At 40.8% G+C, this 23435-nt stretch overlaps 1 protein-coding gene across 1 annotated transcript in view; it reads left to right on the forward strand.

The window, feature by feature from the left end:
- The window catches only part of LOC126469691 (monocarboxylate transporter 3-like), a 378620-nt gene that overhangs the window by 196832 nt on the left and 158353 nt on the right, over positions 1-23435 (forward strand). The window lies entirely within an intron of this gene.

A 23435-nucleotide genomic window follows, 5' to 3' on the forward strand; every position in this document is an offset into this window, starting at 1 on the left:
AGTTGCTAGTATTCACGGGGTCCTCAGCCGAGCGTGTAAGCGCTTAGTGTCTTAATCGTGGGGTCACTGAATCTAATCTTCTTCCTTCCCACATAATCCTAACAACAGATTTATTATGACAGTTCAAATTATGAAAATATTCGTTTATTATTTTCATCATCTTATCTATGTTACTGTATCTTCATTCTTGACAAGTATAATTTGTAACCTATGGATCGCTTCACGAATGAGTATCATATTGATTGGAGAAACATGGAAAACAGTAATTATTGCTAAAAACAGCACATGTAATGAACGCCGAATTTTTTTCAATGTGTCTATTGCAAAACAGACATTCACAAACGGTCTTCAGTCATCACACAGTTTCGTGGCGTATTACCCATGTCTTGCGTTAGAATTACGCGGCAATGGAAAAAGAGTACCGTAAGTGAGATTCGATCCACAAACCTGGCGCTTATGAAACTAAAGTCGTCGGCACACAGAATGTGCTTTCGAACGTGAACGTTGAGCGTGCCGAGCTCAATGTGCTTCTGGACTCAGAAACGATGCGACATGTGCAAACGGTACGTGTTCTCAACGTGGTACACGCGATCGTAGCGCGCTCCGGTCGCAGTTGTCGGCTATATCTGACTCCCACAGCACACTGTTTACGAGATGGATATGTGAAAAATTCCTATGTTAGCTTTATTAAAACGTGCTCCCTTGTCCATTTCATCATTCTCATTTTCGAGTAAAATTCTGAGGTCATTCTTACTTGATCACTGTTCTTATTCACCAGCACAATCGTTAAAACGTGAAATACTAAACGTTAAAACAAGAAAGTACAAAATATGTTACTGCAAGTTGTGCAAGCTGTCTGTATATACAGCCACTCAAACAAATTGACTCCGCAGAAACAACGCATTTGTATTTACATAGCATAGATTATTGCAGAATATACCTTTACTAATTTAATAAGAAAATACGAGAGCCTATAGAAAACGTGAAGGCTATAAGAAAATTGGTGGCTCCAGGCAGACGCGAAGCTGTAACATATCAACCAATATATTGCAGTGCTGCAAATCTTCTCATTGCGTTCGACTATAAGTGTTATACAACCATACATTGCATCTTACCATCTCCTGAAAGCATTAATCGTTGGTATGTTATTAACTGACATTTAACTATGATAAATTGCACTAACAACATAGCATTTATTATTGATCCTCAGTGCGTCATTGCCTTGAAACAGCATACTTTTGTAATACGCAAGTTACAATAATTCTGTAACCATCAATATGACGTTTCTTGTCATTTTACTACAACAAATCATACAATTAACAACGGATTTTGGGGAGATCTCAATTTTCTGATGCTTAGAAACGGCATGTGTACCTACAGGCTTCAACGCAAAACAAATATGACGTCTGGAGAGTCTGTACTGTAGACAAATGGCGTTCATGTGACGTAGGTGGCGTTCTTCCATCTCATTACTCAACGTTCACACGCACGCGTTCAGAATATCCGTCGTGCTAGATATTGTTTTGCACGTTCGGAAAGATTCCCCAACATGGTTTTTCCAAGCTATGACGGCGGAAACTCGGGACGCTAAACGCTCAACGTTCGTATGCACGGTCCGTGTGCCGACGGCTTATCGCTTACTGGCGCGGCTACGTAATCGTTTTAGTACCATTAACCATACAAAGTAGGGAAGCACACCTAAAATTTTCAAACTCGATATTCTGGAATACGGTTGAGAGCTGTGTCTTCCTGTTTACATATGTCGACGTCCTTGTCGTGCCCCACACATCCTGTCAATATGAAACAAATCTGGGGCGGGGAGTTCGTACGGTCTTTTTGTTACTGTCTCAGGTTGATGAAAAATATTCAAAAATCGGTGTAATTAGGGTTTTATAGGCTACGCCCTTCACAGGTGCAGCGCCTCCGCTGGGTTCGTGACTGTATCGGTTGGACCCTAGACGACTTGAAAACTGTGGCTTGTTCAGATCAGTCTCGATTTCAGTTGGTAAGACCTGGTGGCAGGGTTCGAGTGTAGCTGAGACCTCACGAAGCCGTGGTACTGTGCAAGCTGATGGTGGCTTTGGCTTTGGCTGTTCTGGTCCAACTGAATCGATCATTGACTGGAAATGGTTATGTTCGGCTACTTGGAGACCATTTGCAGCCATTCATGGACATCATGTTCCCAAACAACGATGAATTTTTTATGTTTGACACTGCGTCTTTTACCGGGCGACAGTTGTTCGCGACTGGTTTTGAGAACATTCTGGACCACACGAGAGAATGATTTGGCCACCCAGGTCGCCCGACATGAATCCCATCTAACGTTTATGGCACATAATCGAAAGGAGAGTTCGTGCACAAAGTCCTGCATCGGCAACACTTTCGCAATTATGGACGGCCATAGAGGCAGCGTGGCTCAGTATTTCTGTAGAAGATTCCGAACGACTTGTGGAGTCCATGCCACGTCGACTTGCTGTGCTACGCCGGGCAAAAGCAGATCCGACACGATATTAGGAGGTATCCCAAGACATTTGTCACCTCAGTCTAGACTATAACGACTGTTTGACAATTACTGTTACAGGCTTGTAGGAGTTGTAGAGAGGAGACCGTAGATAAATTTTTTGACAGGGGACCCGGACAAGTTTGAAGATAGGATCACTTTCAAATCCCCCTTCACGATTCACACAAAAACTGAGAAGGTGACACCGTCGACAGTCCCTGTTGTAATTGTGATTTATTATAATATTTGATTTCACATGCCAGTTTCGTTTCAACAGCTGCGTGAAATTGATACGCTCACTACTAGGAGGGTTGGCTGTTGTGTTCAGCGGGCGCGCCGCACTCCCGATTTTGAAGAGGACGTCCTTCGTCACGTAGAAGAGACCCGACGACGAGAATTTGGAACACTGCCCACGACATAGGTTCCCGTATAGCACGCAGGTCAGAGCTCATCGTCTCTTCTGTGTTTGTACCGTGAAGGGTGAGATTTGAAAGTGATCTGATCTTCACAGTTATTTTACATCCAGACTGTATATTTCTAGACGTGGGTTTCCCTTCAAAACAGTATCTACTGAGTCCCCTCTACAACCCCTAGAAGCCAGAAGTAGGAACTGTGAAGCATTCTGCTGGATATCTTCTGTAGTGTATGATGATTGTGCTAAAATTTTTCGCTTGTCAGTATTTTTGTTTGTTTGTTTTTAGACGTGCTTTCATTTCTGGTAATTCTGAACGAACACATTCAAAGAAAAGACTTGTCTCGTAGCTAATAGGCGCTTGGCCAATTAACGAGCGTTTTGTAGCAGTATAGGCTAAGTGTTAAAGCCGCAGTGGCCACTTGGAGGGCATCTCGGAAGCTCAATGGGAACCAGTGCATGGCTTCATCGCCTCTGACGACAATTAACGTCTAGACGGCGTTCTATAATTAAAGCGAACACTGTGGTCTTCCCGGCTGCGCTGGTCGCCATGCGGACGTAATGCAGCTGTGCCGCCCTAATCTCACAGCGCGACAGAAACAAGACGAACGTAACAGGGCTAGCTCTTTGGATGGATAGCTACTACACTCACTTTTCCACGCGACCAATTCAACCACTACTGTAATGGTGCACGAAGGAACCTTGAGATTCTCTTGTTAGGCTAGTCTCCGTTAACCGTGTTATGCTTTCAACACAATATTAAAGTACAGTGTTTCTATAATTCCAGGACCGTAGGTTCCGAGCGAGGCACTAAGGCAGCGGCAAGACAACCAACGGGTAATTTTTAAGATGATGGTTCAAATGCCCTTCCGGCCATCCAGATTTAGGTAGTCCGTGATTTTACTAAATCGATTAAGGTCATTAGAAAGGATAGGGTGGATTTCCTCCCACATCCTTCAAAAATCAGCTTGTGCTCCGTCTCTAATGACCTCGTACTCGATTGAATGTTAAACCCGCGTCTTCTTCAGAACCATAGGTAAATAATGAAGTGTGGAAGAATTGGATCAAAGTGTTGATGAATGGAAAAAGTAATATTACGAGCTTACGTCTAGTCGTTGACGAGATCGTTAGAGACAGATCCCAAGCAGGGAATAGGCCTTGTCTTTTTCAAAGGAATCATCTCAAAATTTGCCTTGCGTATTTTAGGGAAATCATGGAAAACCTAAATCTGCATTTGAACATCCGTCCTGCCGGTTGCGAATTCTTCGTCTCAACCACTGCCGCATTTGCTCGGTTTCATTATACAGGTATCGTGCACAGATGATAATGTGATTTCTTCTTCTGAAACATGTTGAGAAGTTTATTTTACGAAAGCCGCTAGCAGGCAGTACTTGCAACAGACCAGTGTCTGTGCCCGTGTTTGCATAAAATATGAGTAATGGCATTCGTCTTCTAGCAAAACACAGTTACATGGTTGTGTTTGGGCACATCCAAATTTCACATTGTAATTTAGTAGACGATGAACGCTATTAATCATTCTTTGAAAGTTTCACCTTATACTAAAAGTGTCTTACATCTGGACAAGTGAAGCAGTTCCGATACAAATACAGAGACGGACCTGCACCACTTGATTACTGACAGAGACACTGTTAGGGTGCACATCGAGAATGACCCGTGTGAGAAAAACTAACACCTCTATAAGTTCTGTATGCATACAATAAAAAAGACGTGTTTGCATATTGACGTGGTTCACTCTGAAATTCCTCAGATACATCCGAAGAAGAGCTCACAAATCAAGGGATTTGAGAGAAATCACGACTTCTCTGTCCTTAGGGTTTTTTCCTAATTTAATGAGATGTTATGCATGTGTGAGAACCAGTGGAATTGTTATTGCGCTTCTGATAAATCAAACTGAATTCTTCATCACTGAGGAATCCAGTTTCGAGTGTATATAATACGCTGATTATAACATTGGTATCTGTGAGAGGCATTAGTAACATCAAGGTTTAAGTGTTTGCCTCTAGAAGAAGATTGTCCTTCTTAATTACCCGTGCAATCTGGCATGGTTAAAATTCTTATTTCTGAGGGAATTTTTCACGTCTTCGTTTATGATTTGTGAGACATCACCTGCTGCTGCTTTTAGTGCAAGCTTTTCGGCCGTATCTTAAAAAAATATTATTTGAGCAGTTCAACGTTTAATCTGAGCCATGTGTAATTCCTGGCGGCACCTCACATCCCTGCGAGGTGAAAGTAGATTAACGGCAAACTAAAAATTTCCCTGACCCGACAAGGATTCGATCTCGCTAACTCTCGACTTCCATGAACGCGTTTTGCCACTTTTTCTTTTTTGTGATTTTTTTGCGAACAAATTTAACACTGCACAAACACTTCACAATAACAGAAAACAACATCAACTTAAGAATTTTTGTGCACATTGTAAGACACGCACACTTGTCTTAAGTATGGAAAATGGTTGGAGCAGTCTTTTTAATTTTTTTCCAACTCGCGGTCTGTAAACGAGGTTCCTTTGTAGCATCTGTTTGTATCGTTTCCTTTCGGCTGTGGCACTGAGATTGACAGATATCTCATAGAGCTTTAGTCTCATTAGTCTAATACCTTACTGTGCGCCGGCCGGAGTGGCCGAGCGGTTCTAGGCGCTTCAGTCTGGAACCGCGCGACAGCTACGGTCGCAGGTTCGAATCCTGCCTCGGACATGGATGTGTGTGATGTCCTTAGGTTAGTTAGGTTTAAGTAGTTCTAAGGTCGACCACATGTGAATTCAGCAACTCACATGTTACCATTTGAGGATGAAGGAGCGGAGTGCTTATACATGGTTATCAGCTTCGAGTGAATATGCGTTAGCAATAAATTGTCCAAAATAAAAAAAAAAATTAATGGTAGCCTGGCATTCCAGGTTAACTGCCATTTTCCATAAAACAAAATGACAATAAATAATATTTTTTTGATTCTGTGGAAAACTGTTGAAACTTGTTACAATAAACTTTAACTGAAATTTTCCTTTCTTCTTGTCGTTTTCTGTTAGTCTCTTCTAGTCTTTTTCTGTTAGTCTCTTGTTTATTACGCAATTGTAAATTTTCAGAAGTTAGCGAACTTTGCCTTGTTTTTTTGGTTTTCGTTAAATTGTGGTGCTGTGCTGTCATATATTGACAGATGTTTTCCTTGCTTTTTTTCTTTCTGCCAGTATGTAGTTTGTTGTCTGTCCTTTAATCGAGCTTATAGCATTGCATTTTATTCTTGCGTCTAGATCTTTCGTTACTGAAGGAATCTGCAGAACCGGGCACAATGTCCCGTACGGTGGTTAAAGAAGACTTATCCAGGTACAAGATGTAATTTTTTACAGTGTTCACTGATGGAATACTGTAGTTCCTTTCCAATGAGCTCGTAGTATTAACTAAAAGTCCTGTGAGGGAGTATGTAGACATGACCACAGAGTTAATATCCTGAGGAGCTTAAGCACAGTTCGCAAGCTACCAGCCCTATCCTAACAACTTTATGGTTCCTTCTAGTTTGACATGAAATTAACCATTGGTTATTCCGCAATTATCCACACAATCAAGTGTTTTTATTAATTCAAACACTTTCTGGGAGGGAAGCCACAGCTCAGAGACGTTGTGAATTAACAATAAAAACACTTAATAACCATTCAAATTATCATAAAAATTATAACAATGAAAAAGTCAAGAATGATGAGGCGTTTCCAAAAGCCGCATAGCTGTATGAAGGTGTTTCGTTCGAAACTACCGGTTTAATTTCAGTATAGACGTATCTTCAGTTTATAATGATTGTATTTTCGTAGTGTAGATGGACAATTACGGAGTCCCAGCATTCAGGATGTTTTCATACAGCAGTCATGCTTTACACATTTTGACGAGCTTCTTTTGGTTGTACTCAATTTGATTATGGCAATCGACCAGCGTGGTTTGACTCTTAACGTGGAGAACTTCCCGAATGCTGAGGCTCCGTGATTGTCCAACTACATTATGAAAATGTAACTATTATAAACCTGAAGGTGCGTCTATACTGACGTGAAACCAGGTATTGCAAATAAAGAACTTTCCTACAGCTTTGCGGCTTTTGGAAACACCTCATCATTCTTGGCTTTTTAATTGTTATAATTTTTATGGTAATTTGAAGGGATGTTGAGTGTTTTTTATTGTTATTTTTATTGTTTTTGTTGAATCAAACAACACGTCTACTGTCCTCAAGTTCTGAACTAGCTATACAAGTGCTTCGAACACTTGTATTAACCGTAAATGTGCCGTTGTTTAGTTTTAATAATTTCTCTTTCCACAGCGGGTGCGTACCGCACCGCCAACTGATCCAGTTAAGAGTAGAAATTAGAATGCTACGCCACACATACTACCTAGTCGACAACTCAGGTTGTGCCTAGTGTGTAATGACCAGTCGTGCGTAGTTAAAATGTGTCGAAAGAAGTCAGACAACGCCTGTTTTCGTAATAATAAATCCTAACTCTGCATCGAATTGAGAAAGTAAGTTTCAAAATCTTGTTCACAAGTAGACATTAATTGTAATACGGCACTGAATCAAATGACATTTGCACCGGTGGAGACGTTTCTGTTCGTTTTGATCTGTATTGCAATAAGTCCTGCATATTAGGAATCGTTCTGTATCTGCAGACAAATACTATCTCACAGACACACATACACTGATGGATCACATCTGTTGGCGTTAATTACAAAAGCGAAGACCTGATATCTACAATGCAGTTTTTCAGATCTGTCCAGCTTCTCTTCGAAGCAAATCCGAATTTACGCTGTTCACCACAGACAATCAGTTACATTTCTTCTTTACTGGATCATAGCCAGAACTTGGTGAGGGATGTGTTTATGCAATAAAAGCAAACACAATTCACTCAGTAGCTGAAAATCAATTTGTCAAAAGTACTGCACTGGCCAAAGTGCTGAACGCCTATGTGGAAAATTCCCACTCTTTCATAACGTTACGCCTCAGTTCCTAATCTAGTGACCCACAAGAGGTCACACATCGTTCCTCGTAAGAATTACAACTGCCTGATATATTTCTTTTAGCGAATGTCTGATCATTAGGAGGAAAACTGCTCTCTCGTATCGAAAGATCGAGTAGTGTAGGCTGTCTAAATGTTTCGAATACTGAGCGTGTTCGCCTAAGGACATTCTGTTCAGACTAAAAACAAATTTTTATTAACTTGGTAGTACAATTAACAGTTTCCGAGTCAGCGCTTTGGCGCACAGACTTCCTGTGTCGTCGGGATAAGACTGAAAAAGAATGTGTTGTGAATCATATTCATCATGAAGTTCTCCAGTAGAATGAGTTGTGTTTTGTGATTGCCCGTCAGAAATTTATATTGTTATAGAAATAATTTCATATTAAAAAGAGTATCTGGATTCTCTCTTTCCATTACATCTCGAGAAAGCACAAACGGTTGCAGATGCCCTTATATCGTCACCCATCTTACTGTTTTCCCCAAATGTTGTAGTTAACGGAAGGTAAGTGATCTTATTCGTTTTAAAAACTGCCCCTTTTTTTAATCGAAGGTTGTAAGAACACGGGACTCTCCCATACCATTACTTTTACTGTCATTTGGTCATAAAACTCTACGTCATCTAAGTCCATGGAACAAAGTCGTCCTTCTAAATGGGCGATGACTGTGATAGCACTAAATTGGAAGAAGATGAAATAAAGGCCGAAATAACGACTTCTGTTTTCTAAAACTGCTTCGCCGAAGAAGATCACAACGTTGTTCCTGCGTTTGACAATCATACAAAGGTGTAAATGACAGATATAGAAATACATATGTGCTGAGTTGAAAAAAAGCTCGAATCCGTCGACAGAGGAAAGGCCACAGGATCTTTACATTCTATAGTGGGACAATGAACTTCGCCCCGTGACTGGAAAAAGCCACAAAGGATTTGCAAGAACGATACGCACAATTATAGACTTATCTCACTGGTGCCATTTTGTTACTGCTCTCGAGTATGATTACTGTTCTGAACATGAAACAACTGCTATGGAGGAATCAACGTGGTCACCACAATCACTGATCGTGTGAAACTCAGTTTACTCTATTCATGAGATTCATTAGGCTGAATACGTTTGGAATTCAGCTAACAACATATCGAATAATTTACTCTATTCCGGATAACCCGGAGCCGACGCCACTGTGCCTGTGTATAAGTAAAAATCTACGAGAGCACGATCTGTGCAGATTCCAGCTGCCAGTACTCGACTGAGCGTTCAGTTATAATCTGAATGCCATCGACCAACATTGGATGACAACACGTTACATTACGCTACTGTGCAAGACGTGTAACCTCATTTCGTTTTGTTCCAAAGATATTGAGTCTCAAAGGTAGAGTACATTTTTTTCATGCACCCCTTCTCCTTTTCCTAGTAAAAAATACATACAGGGGACAGGAATATCGAAAATATCACTTTCTCTTGTCGTTTCTCGGGCTGCAAGGTGCTCGATTCAAACTGGCAGATTCTATCACTCTCATCCCCTTGTACTGCCGCCCGAGTAAGCAATTCGGCTTTGACTAACACGCTATAATGGCGTCCAGCGTCCAACGCTTGACACTCAAAACCATCTGCGTAGAAATCATACCTGTATATCAGGTATTCTTCCTCAGCTTCGTACTCTATGCTTGTAGGAGCGTGAGTTCTTCGAACTATCACTTTGCAAGCAGTAGTTGGTAAATATTACAGGCACGTTTTAAGTACAATAATCATTATGCTGCAGGCATATGTCACCTGATCTCTTTGCTGGTTAGGGTGTTAGCGAAAGATCTGTCAGTCTCTTAGTCCATTTTTCGATTGGTAGCAGTGGTTTCGTTTTCAGCTATTATCTTACTTTTACTTGAATCAGTGCTTTGTGTCGGCTGACATGGATATCTCACTTCCACTAAGACCATAAAACGTTGTTTTTGCAATGTGTTTCACTCGCTTAGTGGTGGGAAACCAAAAAATTAGCCGCGTGGAGTGGCCGCGTGGTTTGAGGCGCCATGTCACGGATTGCCCGGCCACTCCCGCCAGAGGTTCGAGTCCTCCCTCGGGAATGGGTGTGTGTGTTGTCCTTAGCACAAGTTAGTTTAAGTAGTGTGTAAGTCTAGGGACCGATGACCTCAGCAGTTTGGTCCCTTAGGAATTCACACACAGTTGAACAAAAAATTACGTTTGCTTAATTTAAAGCAAATGTCAACGTCGTATGGGGTTGTTAACTGGGAAGTCTCACAGGGTGCGTTAAGACGCCCAGAGGAAAGGATGTTCTTCCTCCACGCACATTGGGCCCTTTTATTGCGGATGTGTTACTTGTGGAATGTACTTGAGTGGAAAGGATGCGTTTGTCATGTCTGTGTTTTATGATGATGATGACGATGATGATGATGAGTGAAGGGTGAAGGTTGAAACACGGTACCGACACGTAGCTTACTCCTCTCGAATAGCACCAAAGGTGGCCGCCGAGCTCAACGTCGCTATCCGATCACCTTCAACAGTGTCACATGCCCTCAGTTCATGAGACCCAGCTGAGACACTTGGAATTTAATCCAGAATATTGGCGTGAAATCTAGTGATTAGAAACCTTACGCCAACACTTGTTCTCCCCTTGTCGGCCCAGTACTGACAGTGAGAATATCATTAGGCACCGCGATTCGAAGCGACTTACCTCCGAATCGTGCGGCAACGTGGAGTCAGGCAGGTTATGGTTAATTTATTCAATCATTTCTTAGGCCCATGAAGAGAACTGCTAGCACACGACTACTTCACGTAAGTTCTGAATCAACTACCGCAAAAGACGTTTAATTAAACTGAAATACGCAATGTGTAAGACGCAGTTGAGATTTAGACCAGTTTAAATAGAGTAATTTATTGGAAACAATCTTTGTTTGTTATAACAGACAGTAAATATAAAATTATTTTTCTTTGAGGTGCGGCGCATTGGGCTCAGCAGCAGATGATCTAAAGATAGCATTTCAGCATTAGCTGTTATCTCTCTTTTCATTCGACGGATTTCCGTTTGTTGGAACTATCGCTATATTTTTAATAACTTCAAGAGGATCAGTTTCAATTTCTCACACAGTTAATGCACGTTTAGCAGATCACATGTGCTAGGATTTGAGTGTGTTGTTATTTATGCAGTAAAATATAAAAAAATATATGACGCAGTCTTCATGGTTTACTTAAATAATTCTTGAGATTTATTCTTTTTTACCTCCCCACTCAAAGTAACAGGTTTGAACCTCTTGAGGAGGTCACTTTCATGAACTTTCAGTAATTTGAGTGATTAACGATAACGACTTAATGAGTCACACTACTTTGAACGTTATCGTTATTGCCGACGTACAGCGTATGAGCAGACTAGGTCAATACATGAATTGTTTATGTCGTGACATAAGAGATTTTACATTGTGTCTAAGAAATTATTGCGTTATTTAGTTGGTTTTAAGAGAAAATTCTTGGACCGAATACTTATGCGAAGTCATCGTCTTTGTTCGAAGGCTTCTGTTGTTGACCCGCCGATATTTGGCACTTAGGAGATGTCACCGATGAAGAGACGGTAACCTCTGAACCGTGGTACATATTCCCAGAAGATGATGAGTGTATTCGTTTCGATGATTTGGATTTTTCCCCTAAAAGTATTAATTTTTCTCGTAAAAAGGATACGCTAACGCTAATGGTGTCGGAGATATTCATTTTAGATCTCTGTTGTGATGAAGTGTTGCAGTAGGTCGTCACGTTGGATGGTAGGAAGCATAATGTTGAGAAAATGATGAATACCTATTTATATGCTGAACTCTTCTGCTGATTTGGCTCCTTAGAAAGAAAGCGTCATCTTATTGATAACAGTAATTATTTTGTGAACTTTTTAAGTGTGAAAGATATCGCAATCTGTGGCTATTTTGGTGGGCAGGAAGCATTTCGTTGAGAATGTCATGAATAGCATACACACCAAAAAAAGTTTTACATCACCTCGGTTCCGAGAGTTCTGGAATCTGTACAGAAAATTGGAATACAGATCAACATAAACACCTTTTCAGCCCTTTTTATTGCTCACGAAAACCACACATTGCGTATTTACCACAATAAACGAGACGTTTAGAGGTTGTGGTTCAGATTTCTGTACACATCGGTACATCTAATACCCAGTAGCACCACCTCTTCCATTGATGCATGCCTGTATTCGTCGTGGCATACTTCCCACAAGTTCATCAAGCCACTGTTGGTCCAGATTGTCCCACACCTCAACGGCGATTCGGCGTAAATCCCTCAGAGTGGCTGGTGGGTCACGTCGTCCATAAACAGCCCTTTTCAATCTATTCCAGACATGCTCGATAGGGTTCATGTCTGGAGAACATGGTAGCCAATGTAGTCGAGCGATGTCGTTATCCTGAAGGAAGTCATTCACAAGATGTGCAAGATGGGGGCGCAAATTGTCGTCCATGAAGGCGAATGCCTCTCCAATATACTGCCGATATGGTTGCACTATCGGTCGGAGGATGGCATTGTACAACCGTTACGACGTCTTCGATGACCGCGAGCGGCGTACGTCGGCCCCACATAATGCCAACAAAAAACAGCAGGGAACCTCCACGTTGCTGCACTCCCTGGACAATGTGTCTAAGGCGTTCAGCCTGACCGGGTTGCCTCCAAACACGACTCCGACGATTGTCTAGTTGAAGACATATGTGACACCCATTGGTGAAGAGAACCTGATGCCAATCCTGAGCGATCCATTCGGCATGTTGTTGGGCCCATCTGTCCCGCGCTGCAGGGTGTCGTGGTTGCAAAGATGGATCTTTCCATGGACGTCGGGAGTGAAGTTGCGCATCATGCAGCCTATTGCGCACAGTTTGTGTTGTAACACGATGTCCTGTGGCTGCACGAAAAGCATTATTCAACATGGTGGCGTTGCTGTCAGGGTTCCTCCGAGCCTTGATAATTTTTGACAATATTTAGTATGCCACTGGCAGAAGTAATACTTTTCTATAATTACTGACATTTTGTTCATCCACTTGTTTATATAGTGGTTACTATTTTTCATTGGTCTGGGATCGGTTCTGTTATCCAGATGTTCTCAAAAAAAAAAGCGAAAAAAGGGGGTCTTTTACAATCCACGCTTGAACCATTTCAATAAATCAGCTGTAATTGAATCTTCACTCCTTACTTTGTTGCTTTTGAGTGCTTTGATAGCTTCATGAATTACTAGCTCTGTTAGTGGGAAATATTCTTGAGGATATTCTGGCACTCCTCAAAACGGTAATTTCGCTTTCGGACGGAACAGTTTAATTGTATGTCAAAAATATTAGCTAATATTTCACAACCATCCTCGTTGTTTGATCCTAACTTATGATTTCTGTCTTTAAAACAAATTGTATATTATTATTACTTGTATTAATCCAGAGTCCAAACATACAGCTTTAAAATTGGCACTCTATCTTCGCCTAAATCACTCCTTCAGGCAGGAAATGTTGCAACATAATACTAACTTAAACGTCTTTCGTAAATATATTTTATAATGGTATTTTGTGTTTCTAGAAGCTGTATTTATAGTAGACGAGTGAAACAGCTAAGTATTCACCTCTGAAGACAAATAATGAGATTCCATGCACCTCGTATCACTAATGTGCCATCGATACCCTCGTATATAGCAGAGGCATCAGCTATCCACAAAACTATCGTGTTCACATGAAACTATGTCACACCGTCCTATAAGAATATAGCGACAGTATTGCCTGTGAGGAACGCTTTTATACGAAGCTTTATGTTTGACAGAGGAGGTAAGCTGATATTTGCTGTGAATATGCCGACTGGGATGCAAGCGCAGATCTGCACCTTTCTGCAATCAGTCGCCTTAATCGTTTAGACCATTGGAATGCGCCGTGAGGCCTTTGTTACTGATAATTCCCTCCTATTACTGCCGAATACTTCAAACAGAAATTTTCGCACGGAGTATGTAGCAATAGCACCACTGACAGAACTGATTTGAAGGAGGACCATGGCATTGCCAGCCATAGTGATATCCCACAACAGATTTCAATTAGCTAACATGAAATTAACGGTATCAGTGGGTCTGAAATATATGAATTCTGGCTTTAAATGAAATGATATCCGCGGAATTTTTCCTGTAGTTCCAACTTGCAGTTTAGTTAATATGTTATGAGAAGTAAAAATTGGAGTCAGACGGTGTTTCGAGCTCGGAGTCAGTGACCTTCTGCGTTAACTAATCCTTATATTTTAAAATGCTTCCTTTATTCCATTATACATTCACTTTTTCCCTCGCTGAAGATTGCTTCTTGGCTTGGGTCCTCCTCCATTACGTTTCATCTGTAAATCAGGAAGTAAGGAAAAACTTTTTTAATACTAAGATATGAAGTATAAAGAAAAGTTATTCTGCCACTAAAATAAGAGTTTTACTCCTTTTTGCTGGTTTCGAATGAAAATAAATTATTTTACACCTTTTTGCTGATATTTTAGCGAGTTCTCCTTTCGCAATATTCCAAATCTAGCACAGGATAAAGTTCAGGAAATGCAGTAGTTTAGTAATTATAACTGTGTTCCAACAATCACCTGAAATTATTATTATTTGCACTTAGTTCCATGTCTATTAAACGGAGACGACATCTCAAACATTCATTTAGGTTTCGCTTGAGCTTGTCGTCATGAAAAAAGTTTTTGGACACGTTTCCAAATCTGCATTTGCTCTTTACATACAAATCTAGGTTCTGCTATGCCTGTGAATTGAAAAATTTGGTATAAATTATAACGGCTTCATTTTATTTCATTTAACCGTTCACCTTTGGTGTTCACGTTTGTTATTATTTCATACAATGTTGCACCCATCCGGAATTACGAAATTTAATTACAGGTACTTTTCCACATTGCCTCAAATTCCTCCTGCTCTAGGACCGACCCACACATTCAATGGCACTTTTTCGTTCCTCCCATTTTTTCATAACAAATAGTCAGATGGTCTGCCTTCGGGAACAGTACCACCAGACGAACAGATAAAAGTGGGGGAGACATCGTGGCTTCCCCTCCCGAAAGCATAGAATTAAATTGTGATACTGTTCCGTGCCATTGTATAGAAAAGATGTCATCCCCACTTCTTTCATTTTAATGAATATATGTCAACGGATCCTTTTTTATTTTGCAAAAATCCGTCAGATACGTCATTTTCTCTGCTCGAGTTTCTTGAAAATATTCATCTGTTAAGGCATTATTTTCTACCCAATACGCTACTTGGAGAAATTTATCTCGTATTTCTTCTCGAAGTATTAACAACATTGAAGAACGTCCTGCCGGCAGCTATAGAACTATTATCATCCAATATGGAGGAGATTGTGTAGACTTCGATACTTGTGTGGATTTCTCTCTATGGATTTCTCTCTATGTAGAGATATGACCAGCATGGTGCACAAGAGACCAATACACATTCCACAAGATTAATTGTCGCAGTTAATTGTGAAACTCGTCCTGTACAAACTTCAGTTCAATCGTTGAAGTGCAGCTATAGTCACGAATGGATTTTCGTCGAGGGACCAAATTTTAGTAATATTTGCAAGTCCGTGTCTGTCTTTCTTGCAGCTTCTACAAGGTAACGACGCCACATTTCTCTCTATTCTGTGGTTTTTTATCACCTTAAATTGATCAGATTCGAGGTTTTGATGAAACGTGTCGTCTTTGCGCGTTAACTGACGAATTTAACACAAACAGATTTTGCATCACATTCACAGAAAGAAGAGAAACAGTGTGTCCCCGTGTCGGCTGCACAAATACAAGCCGCGGATGTCAACATTTTGGCTCAGCAGATAAAGTCGAGTGTCAACAGGCCCTATCAGCGGGCGGCGTGTATTCGAGAGGCAGACAGCTGCTGCAACTTTCCAGCAGCCGCCCGTGTTTTTACATTACACAATGTGCCATAATTATGGAAGGTAGATGACAGTTTGCGTCACTTTTGCAACAAAAGCATATTACTAGAGCATTACTTACTTAACACAATTTGACGAAGGTATGAACGAACGATATTGCACCATTAGACTAAAAAATAATTACTTCCAAAACTGTTCTCTCTAACAGATTCTCAGAAAAAGTGTTTCTGTATGAAATTTCTAGTGTGATCTTAACAGAGTTGAATACGGTACCTGTTTCGGCCATGCCTGCATTCGCCATTCGTTTCCCACCTTCATCCACAGCTCTTGATTTCGAAAGCTAGCAGGTTGGTTCTCAATCAATGAATATTAATAGTGCATCTATTATTTCAGTATAATATGACATATATCGCATCCATATAGAATTACAAATTTACCAATTTCAACTTTGTAGAGAGCTGATTTTAACAAGTTTTGTTACTTTAGTTACGGAATCCGTATTAATTTCTTCTTTATTCTTCCAAGAATTTCTCTTTATATTGAATTTGTATGACTGCCAATGCCGTTTAGATGTATGGGTTATAATTTATTTTTCAAATTTTATTTTGAATTATTATATGCATTTATATTTCCTTTTGATGATCCATATTTAATGTCTTCCATTGTGACTCGTATGGTTCTTCGCTAATTGCCTCATCACTATTGGTTATGTCGAGTGAGTTCCTGGCTGAAGTTGCTTTATGGTCTAGTGAATGAAGTGAGGCAGTGATTAGGATACTGTCTTCATATTTGGAAGGAAAGGCGTTTACATCGACGACCAACCATCTAAATTTATGTTTCCGATGATTTCCCTGAATTACTTGAAGCGAATGTCGAGAGAAATATTTAAACAAGTGCACAGCCGATTTTCTAGACCATTCTTATCAATTCCGATTTTGTATTCCGTCTCAGATGTTAGATTACAAGGACCTCTCCTTTCATGTTTGTGTGTTCATATCTTTTTTTGAATAGTACACTGTCACTTAGTGTCTTAAAGTTGCATGTTAAAATTAAGTGGATGCTATATAGCTACTAAATTGAAAATTCAGATAGAAAACAGAGAGAGATTAAGATTTTACGTCAGTTAGAGACGGAGCACAAGCTCGGATTTGGAAATGAAATTGCCCATGTCTTTTCCAAAGCAACAGTCCTGCCTTCGGTTTAAACGATTTAAGGAAAACCTAAATGTGCATATTTACACGGAAATCGAAGCTCTGTTCTCTTGAATAGGGGTTCAGTATTTTACCACTTCACCAACTCGCTCCGAGAAAATAGAATTCATTAGAGATATTTATGTGAATGAAACATTACTTACTAACATTGTGTACTGAGAACGAAAGTAGGTGTTTCATAGAAAGCATTGTGTGTACACAAACTGACGCGAAAGTGGCGCTATAAGTTATGGTTATTACAAATTTTAGATTATAATGACATTTTATATTGAAACACTTATAACAATTGACGTGCATAACAATATTAGACGATAAGGAGTTTTAAAACTTATACACAAAATTCTCGAAAAATTGTAACAATATTTGAAACTCCATCAAGAAATTGTATTCGGTAGCGCGACCTTTTTTAAACATTTAATATAACACAAAGTGGTGGAAAATCGTTAGAAATATTCCGAAAAGTAATGAGTAGGCGTAATTGGTTAGTTCAGAAGCAATAAACACGTGAATCTTTATTCAATATAAATACGTAAAACTGGAGTCAGCTATTGTTTTGAAATAGTTATTTATTCCATCAACCAGTTTTCGAACCTTTTCCGGTCCATCTTCAGATGGTGAACATGAGGTTACATATCTATTTCTTCTCATTTTGTTTGAATTCAACTTGACATGCTAACAGAACTATTTTACTGTAGACCAGCTGATCACCTGGCTATGCCCGTTTGTTTATTTACTCCTATCTATATAGCAGACACGAAAAGAAATGATGAAAGGAAAAAATTTTATCGCTTACAACATTTTCGTTGTTCAGGCAGTAAAATTGCTGCATGAAGTATGACACTTAATTTATTGCTTCTTTAGTACCAACTACATTTGTGACATATATTGCAGACACTATTCATATACACCACTGAATGCACCTACAAAAATTTATCATTGTGCGACTTGTAGTTCAGGAGAGATGGCGTCAAATACTGAGATATGTGAAAACTGCTGCAACATCATAACGCTTTAATTTGTTACTTCTTTACTACTAACTCTATTCTCAACACATTTTGCAGATAGTAGACTCATACACCACCGGAAGTACCTGCAAACCTGTATCACTGTATGGCACATGGTTCTGGAGATACGACGTCATAAACATTGAACTATGTGAAAATGAAACTGCAGGGTGAAATTTGCTAGAGATACAGGGGAAATTTGTCTACAAATGCGTGTGAAATATTGTAAATATATGTAAACACACTGAAGGAAACACGAAGGAGTTGTACGACATACACGAAAGTTTGTAGGCGTTTTCCTACATCTGAAAGATAACGTATATTCAAATTTCACGCCAGTGACATTAGAGTGACTCTAGTAGCCCCACCCTATGAGGGTGCAAGTCAGGTTTACTATAAACAAACACTGCAACGGCCGTCAGCGTTAGTTGCCATTGAGATTGCACGTGATGAGTTGATGTTAGTCAAGAATGGCTTTAAGACGACAAAAACGCCATTATAAACACGTCACTGAGTTTGAATTGGCTTGTGTAATAGGGCTACGAAAGCTGGAAGCTCCTTCTGTAATATCGCAGAAGGACTTGGCAGGAATGTAACCACTGTACATGACTTCTGCCTGAGGTGGTCACCAGAATGTACGGTCGCAAGAACACCGAGCTCCGGACGGCCACGTGGCACCACCGACAGGGATGACCATCGTGTTCGGTGTATGGCTCCGGCGCATCTTGCTGCATCTGCATCAGCAATCTGAGGAGCAGTTGGTACCACAGTCACACAATGAACTGTTACAAATCATTTGCTTCAAGGACAGCGCCGAGCCACATGTCCTGTAGCGTGCACTCCACTGACGCCAAAACACCGCCATTTGCGACTTCAATGGTGTGAAGCGAGAGCTCATTTTAGGACAGGGCGGAGGTCTGCTGTGTGTTCTGATGAAAGCTGGAACTGCCTCGATGCCAGTGATAGCTGTGTGTTGGTTAGAAGGAGGATAGCTGAGGGCCTGCAGCCGACCTGCCTGCGTGCAAGACACACTGGACGTACGCACCTGGAGTTACGGTTTTGGGGCCACAATTTCGTATGACAGCAGGAGTACTCTCATGATTATCCCGCGCACCCTGAGTGCAAATTTGTCTTCCAGTCTGGTGATTCGACCTGTTGTGCTGCCATTCATAGACAGTATTTCAGGGGGTGTTTTCCGACAGGATAACGCTCGCCCACATACCGCTGTTGTAAACCAACATGCTCTGCAGTGTGTTGACATGTCGCCTTGGCCTGCTGGATCACCAGATCTGTCTCCTGTCGACCACAGATGGGACATCATCGGACGACAACTCGAGCGTCATCCACAAGCAGCATTAACCATCTCTGCATCGACTGACCAAGTACAACATGCATGGAACCCCATTCCACAAACTGACGTCCGGCACCTGTACAACACAACGCACGCACGTTTGCATGCTTTTATTCTACATACTGACGGTTACACCGATCATTAATGTGCCAGCATTTCACATTTGCAATGGCTTTTCTCACGCTTACATTAACCTGTGATCTTGAAGTCTTAATCACTTAAATATGTTACCTAGACAAATGTATTCCCGAAATTTCATTTTTCCAATTTTTGTTAGGTGTTGCGATTTTTTCTGTCAGTGTATATTTGACACTTGTGAATGTGGGCAAAGACACGGATGAAAAGTTCATCCTAAACTCCTGGCACGATTTCAGTCAAATTTAGTACACGTATTAGTTACGATCAGGAAAGAAATTCTATGGGGGAACCGCTCGCCCAAATTTGGGGTGGTGGTGATAACATGGAGAGAAAAAGGGGGAGGAGGAGATGGAGAGTCAGAGAGGTGGAAGGAGGAGATGGTTACAGATAGGGTGGAGGAAGAAGTGGACAGAGAGAGGGGGAGGGGAAATGGACAGAGAGAAAGGATAGGATGAGATGGACAGGGACAGGAAAGAAGTGGAGATGGGCAGAGGCAAGTGGAGGAAGTGATCTGCAGAGAGTGGGGGGGAGGGGAAGAAATGTACACAGAGAGGGAAGAGGAGGTATGCAGAGAGAGGGGAGAGGAGAGAGGAGGAGATGGACTGAGAAAGGAAAGAAGTGATGATGGACAGACAGAGGAGGAAGGATGAGATAAACAGTGAGAGGGGCAGGAGCTGATGGACAAAGAGAGAGCAGAGAAGGAGATGGAGTTAGACTGGTAGGAGCAAATGGACAGAGGTGGAGGAGGAAATAGGCAGAGGGTGATGGACGAGATAGACAGAGTGGAAAGAAGCAAATGGATAGAGGGAGGGGAGCAGATGGACATAGCGAGGGGGTGGAGCAGATGGTCAGAGAGAGGGGATGGAGGAGATGGACAGAGATAGGGGACAGCAGAGGAGATGCACAGAGAGAGGGGCAGGAGGTAGACAGAGTGGGGGAATGAGGAAATAGACTAATACAACATTGGAACAAATAACACCCAGGCAACGCCAGGTACTCGGTTCGGTGAATATAAATTTAAGCGTTAGGAAGAATTTTCTGAAGATTTTTTTTTTTTCTTGTGTAGCTACGTGTGAAAGTGAAACATGGACAGTAAACATTTCTGACAAGAAGCGTATGGAAGCTTTTGAAATACAGTGCTATGAAAGAATGCCAAGAAGTAGATGGTAGATGACCTAACTAATAAGGAGATTCTAAAACGAATTGGGGAGAAAAGAAACTTATGGCATAACTTGATTAAAAGAAGGGATCAGTTGATAGGGCGCGTTCTGAGGCGTCAGGTTGTTGTCAGTTTGGTATTTCAGGAAAGTGAGGAAGGGGGGGGGGGGGGGGGGAGAATCGTAGAGTGACACCAAGGGATGAATACAACAAGCAGGTTCAAGTAAACGTAATAGTTAATCACAGCTGAAAAGAATTTCACAGGATAAATTAGTGTGGAGAGTTACATGGAACGAATCTTCGGACAGATGGCCACAACAACAAGAAGACATATGTGTATCACGTTGAGCTGGACTTTCTCCAAGCGTTCTGGAATTATGCTTTAAGTGTCACACTTTCTTACTGCAATCCCTACACCCACCACTAGGGTTTAAATCTCATCGGGACTGCCATAAACACTACTAGCGAGCCCAAAAACAATGGATTCGACTCTAATACTATTCGTTTTCTATTATTTTTACATATTATTCCCATCACACCCTCACGCCGCCACTAATGCCCCAACAGTAATTTTTTTCAGATAGCTAGTAACATGATTACAATCGGGAGCTTTATACATCACCGTTTTGTCACACCCAGCCCCATAAACAAATGAGTTCTAGATGTCCGCTCTCATGGTAACTGCCTCCTGGTACAAAGTAATTGCTCCAGGTATTCCAGAGCTATGCTGGAACATACACAGATGTAATATTAAATGCAGCTGTGCCACTGTTACGGCAATACACCTTCATAAAAAAATTATACCAATGCGACAGAGAGAGAGTCTTGTAGTGCATAACTGAAAAGAATTTTAATATTTATTACCGAATTATTTAAATTAACAACTTAGATTAAACAAATTGTAATATCCAATGGAATAGATACGGACTGCAGTTGTGAACGGAGTGAAATATGGTCACCACAACAAGGCCGCGTTGCTGATGCGCTGTTTCTGCCAGGTGCCCCCTCAACTCCCTTCGTATGCTTGGACGTCGGCTATAGACTCTGACTATCGGGACTGTCTGTTTGCTGCTGCTGGACTTTGGCTAAGAGTCCATACTTCCTTCAGGTCCCGTATCAGGCGGTCTCAGCACCGTGTTGTATTATTCTCAGTTTTGTGACTTCACCTCCATGAGGTCTGATTATGCACTAATGTATTACCAGTTTTTGGGTCCAATTAAAGTCTGTCTACTGCTGACAGAACAAGAATGTCTTAAAATAAGAATCACAACTTCTTTCTGTGTGCATCTTTCACGAATAATAAATTTGTGACGTCCACATTTTGTCTTCTTCTTTCCAAATATGTATTCATATTTCTAAAATGAGAGCGCAGAGTTGGAAACATTGTAACAAACAGAAAGGTCTACGTGCACCATTCTCAGAAATTATAGAATCAATTATGAAAGACAAATTAATGAGTAACTTGAATAAATACAACCTTTTTAAGTGAATTACACTTTGGTTTCCGAAGTGATAGAAGTACAGAATCAGATATAGTAGAATTAACAAAAGTGGTACTTGATGCTCTTGATAAAGATGAGTATTTCACAGGCATATTTTTAGATCTGTCCAAGGCTGTTCTGTTGATCATAAGATTCAACCAAATAAGATAGAAGCTTTAGGAATAAGAGGGGTAACCAATGAATGGCTACCATCATACCTAGCAGATAGGGTACAAAGAGTGAGATAACTCATACCTCAAATAAGTCTACAGTTTCAGTAAAACACTTTTCAGAGCTAAAATACATTAAAACCGTTGTTCCTCAGGATGAAAACCTAAATCAGGATGGCCGGACGTGGGTTTGAACCGTCGTCCTCCCGAACGCGAGTCCATTGAGCTATCCACTGCGCCACCTCGCTCGGTACCGTTCATGAAAACGGGAATGAGTTGTGTTTTCTTCCAATCAATAGGAATCACTAGGAATGTTTCGCTAGTACACCGACTTAGGGTTAACTGCTACTACAGGGGCGACAAGTTCTTTTGCATACTGTATGTAGACTAGTGTATGTGTCGCATCGGATCTATTCACCTTTCTTCCATTGAGTGATACAGCTGAGTTTCAGTCCCGCGGACACTTACTTTGATATCTATCATTTTGACATCCGCGCGATGATCTTCCTCGATGAAACAATTTCACAAAAAGAAATTTAGTAACTCGGTTTTCACCCTGTCATCCATCGTTTCGATAGTTACTGAGCGTCTGGACAGATTGCTTTGATTCGTTTGCTGATTTGACATAAAACAAAACTTTTTAGGGTTTGCTGTTAAATCGGCAGACAGAACTTTTTGGCTTCGTTCAGTTTTTGATTGTCTCTGAGATTTTGGCTACTTTTAAATCTGCAGTGAAACTCTCTTTACTTCCGGAGCAACTATCTAACGTGGCTGTCGAAGCACGAAAAGCCTTTCCAATCCCTCACAATTTTTCTCGGTGCTTGCCTGTCTAAGGTGTGTATAATATTCTTCATTTCCGACAATTTATACTCCTCATTTTCAGCTTCAGAGATGAATGTTTGATGTTAGCTGGTAAGGTATTCTGAAAGCTGTTTCTTCCCACACCTACTCCGCAGAAATATTATCCTACCTACCTTCACATTCCCACTGACATCCGTAGTCAATTATATTATAACGACCTTACAATCATGATTCTCTACTCTACACTGAATCGAAAAGTTCGGGCCTGTTCGTAACCAGGAAATCTAACAAGATGGAAACCTGTTGAATTAGTTCTCTGCTT

Source organism: Schistocerca serialis, chromosome 3, assembly GCF_023864345.2.
Source record: "Schistocerca serialis cubense isolate TAMUIC-IGC-003099 chromosome 3, iqSchSeri2.2, whole genome shotgun sequence".
NCBI lineage: Eukaryota > Metazoa > Arthropoda > Insecta > Orthoptera > Acrididae > Schistocerca > Schistocerca serialis.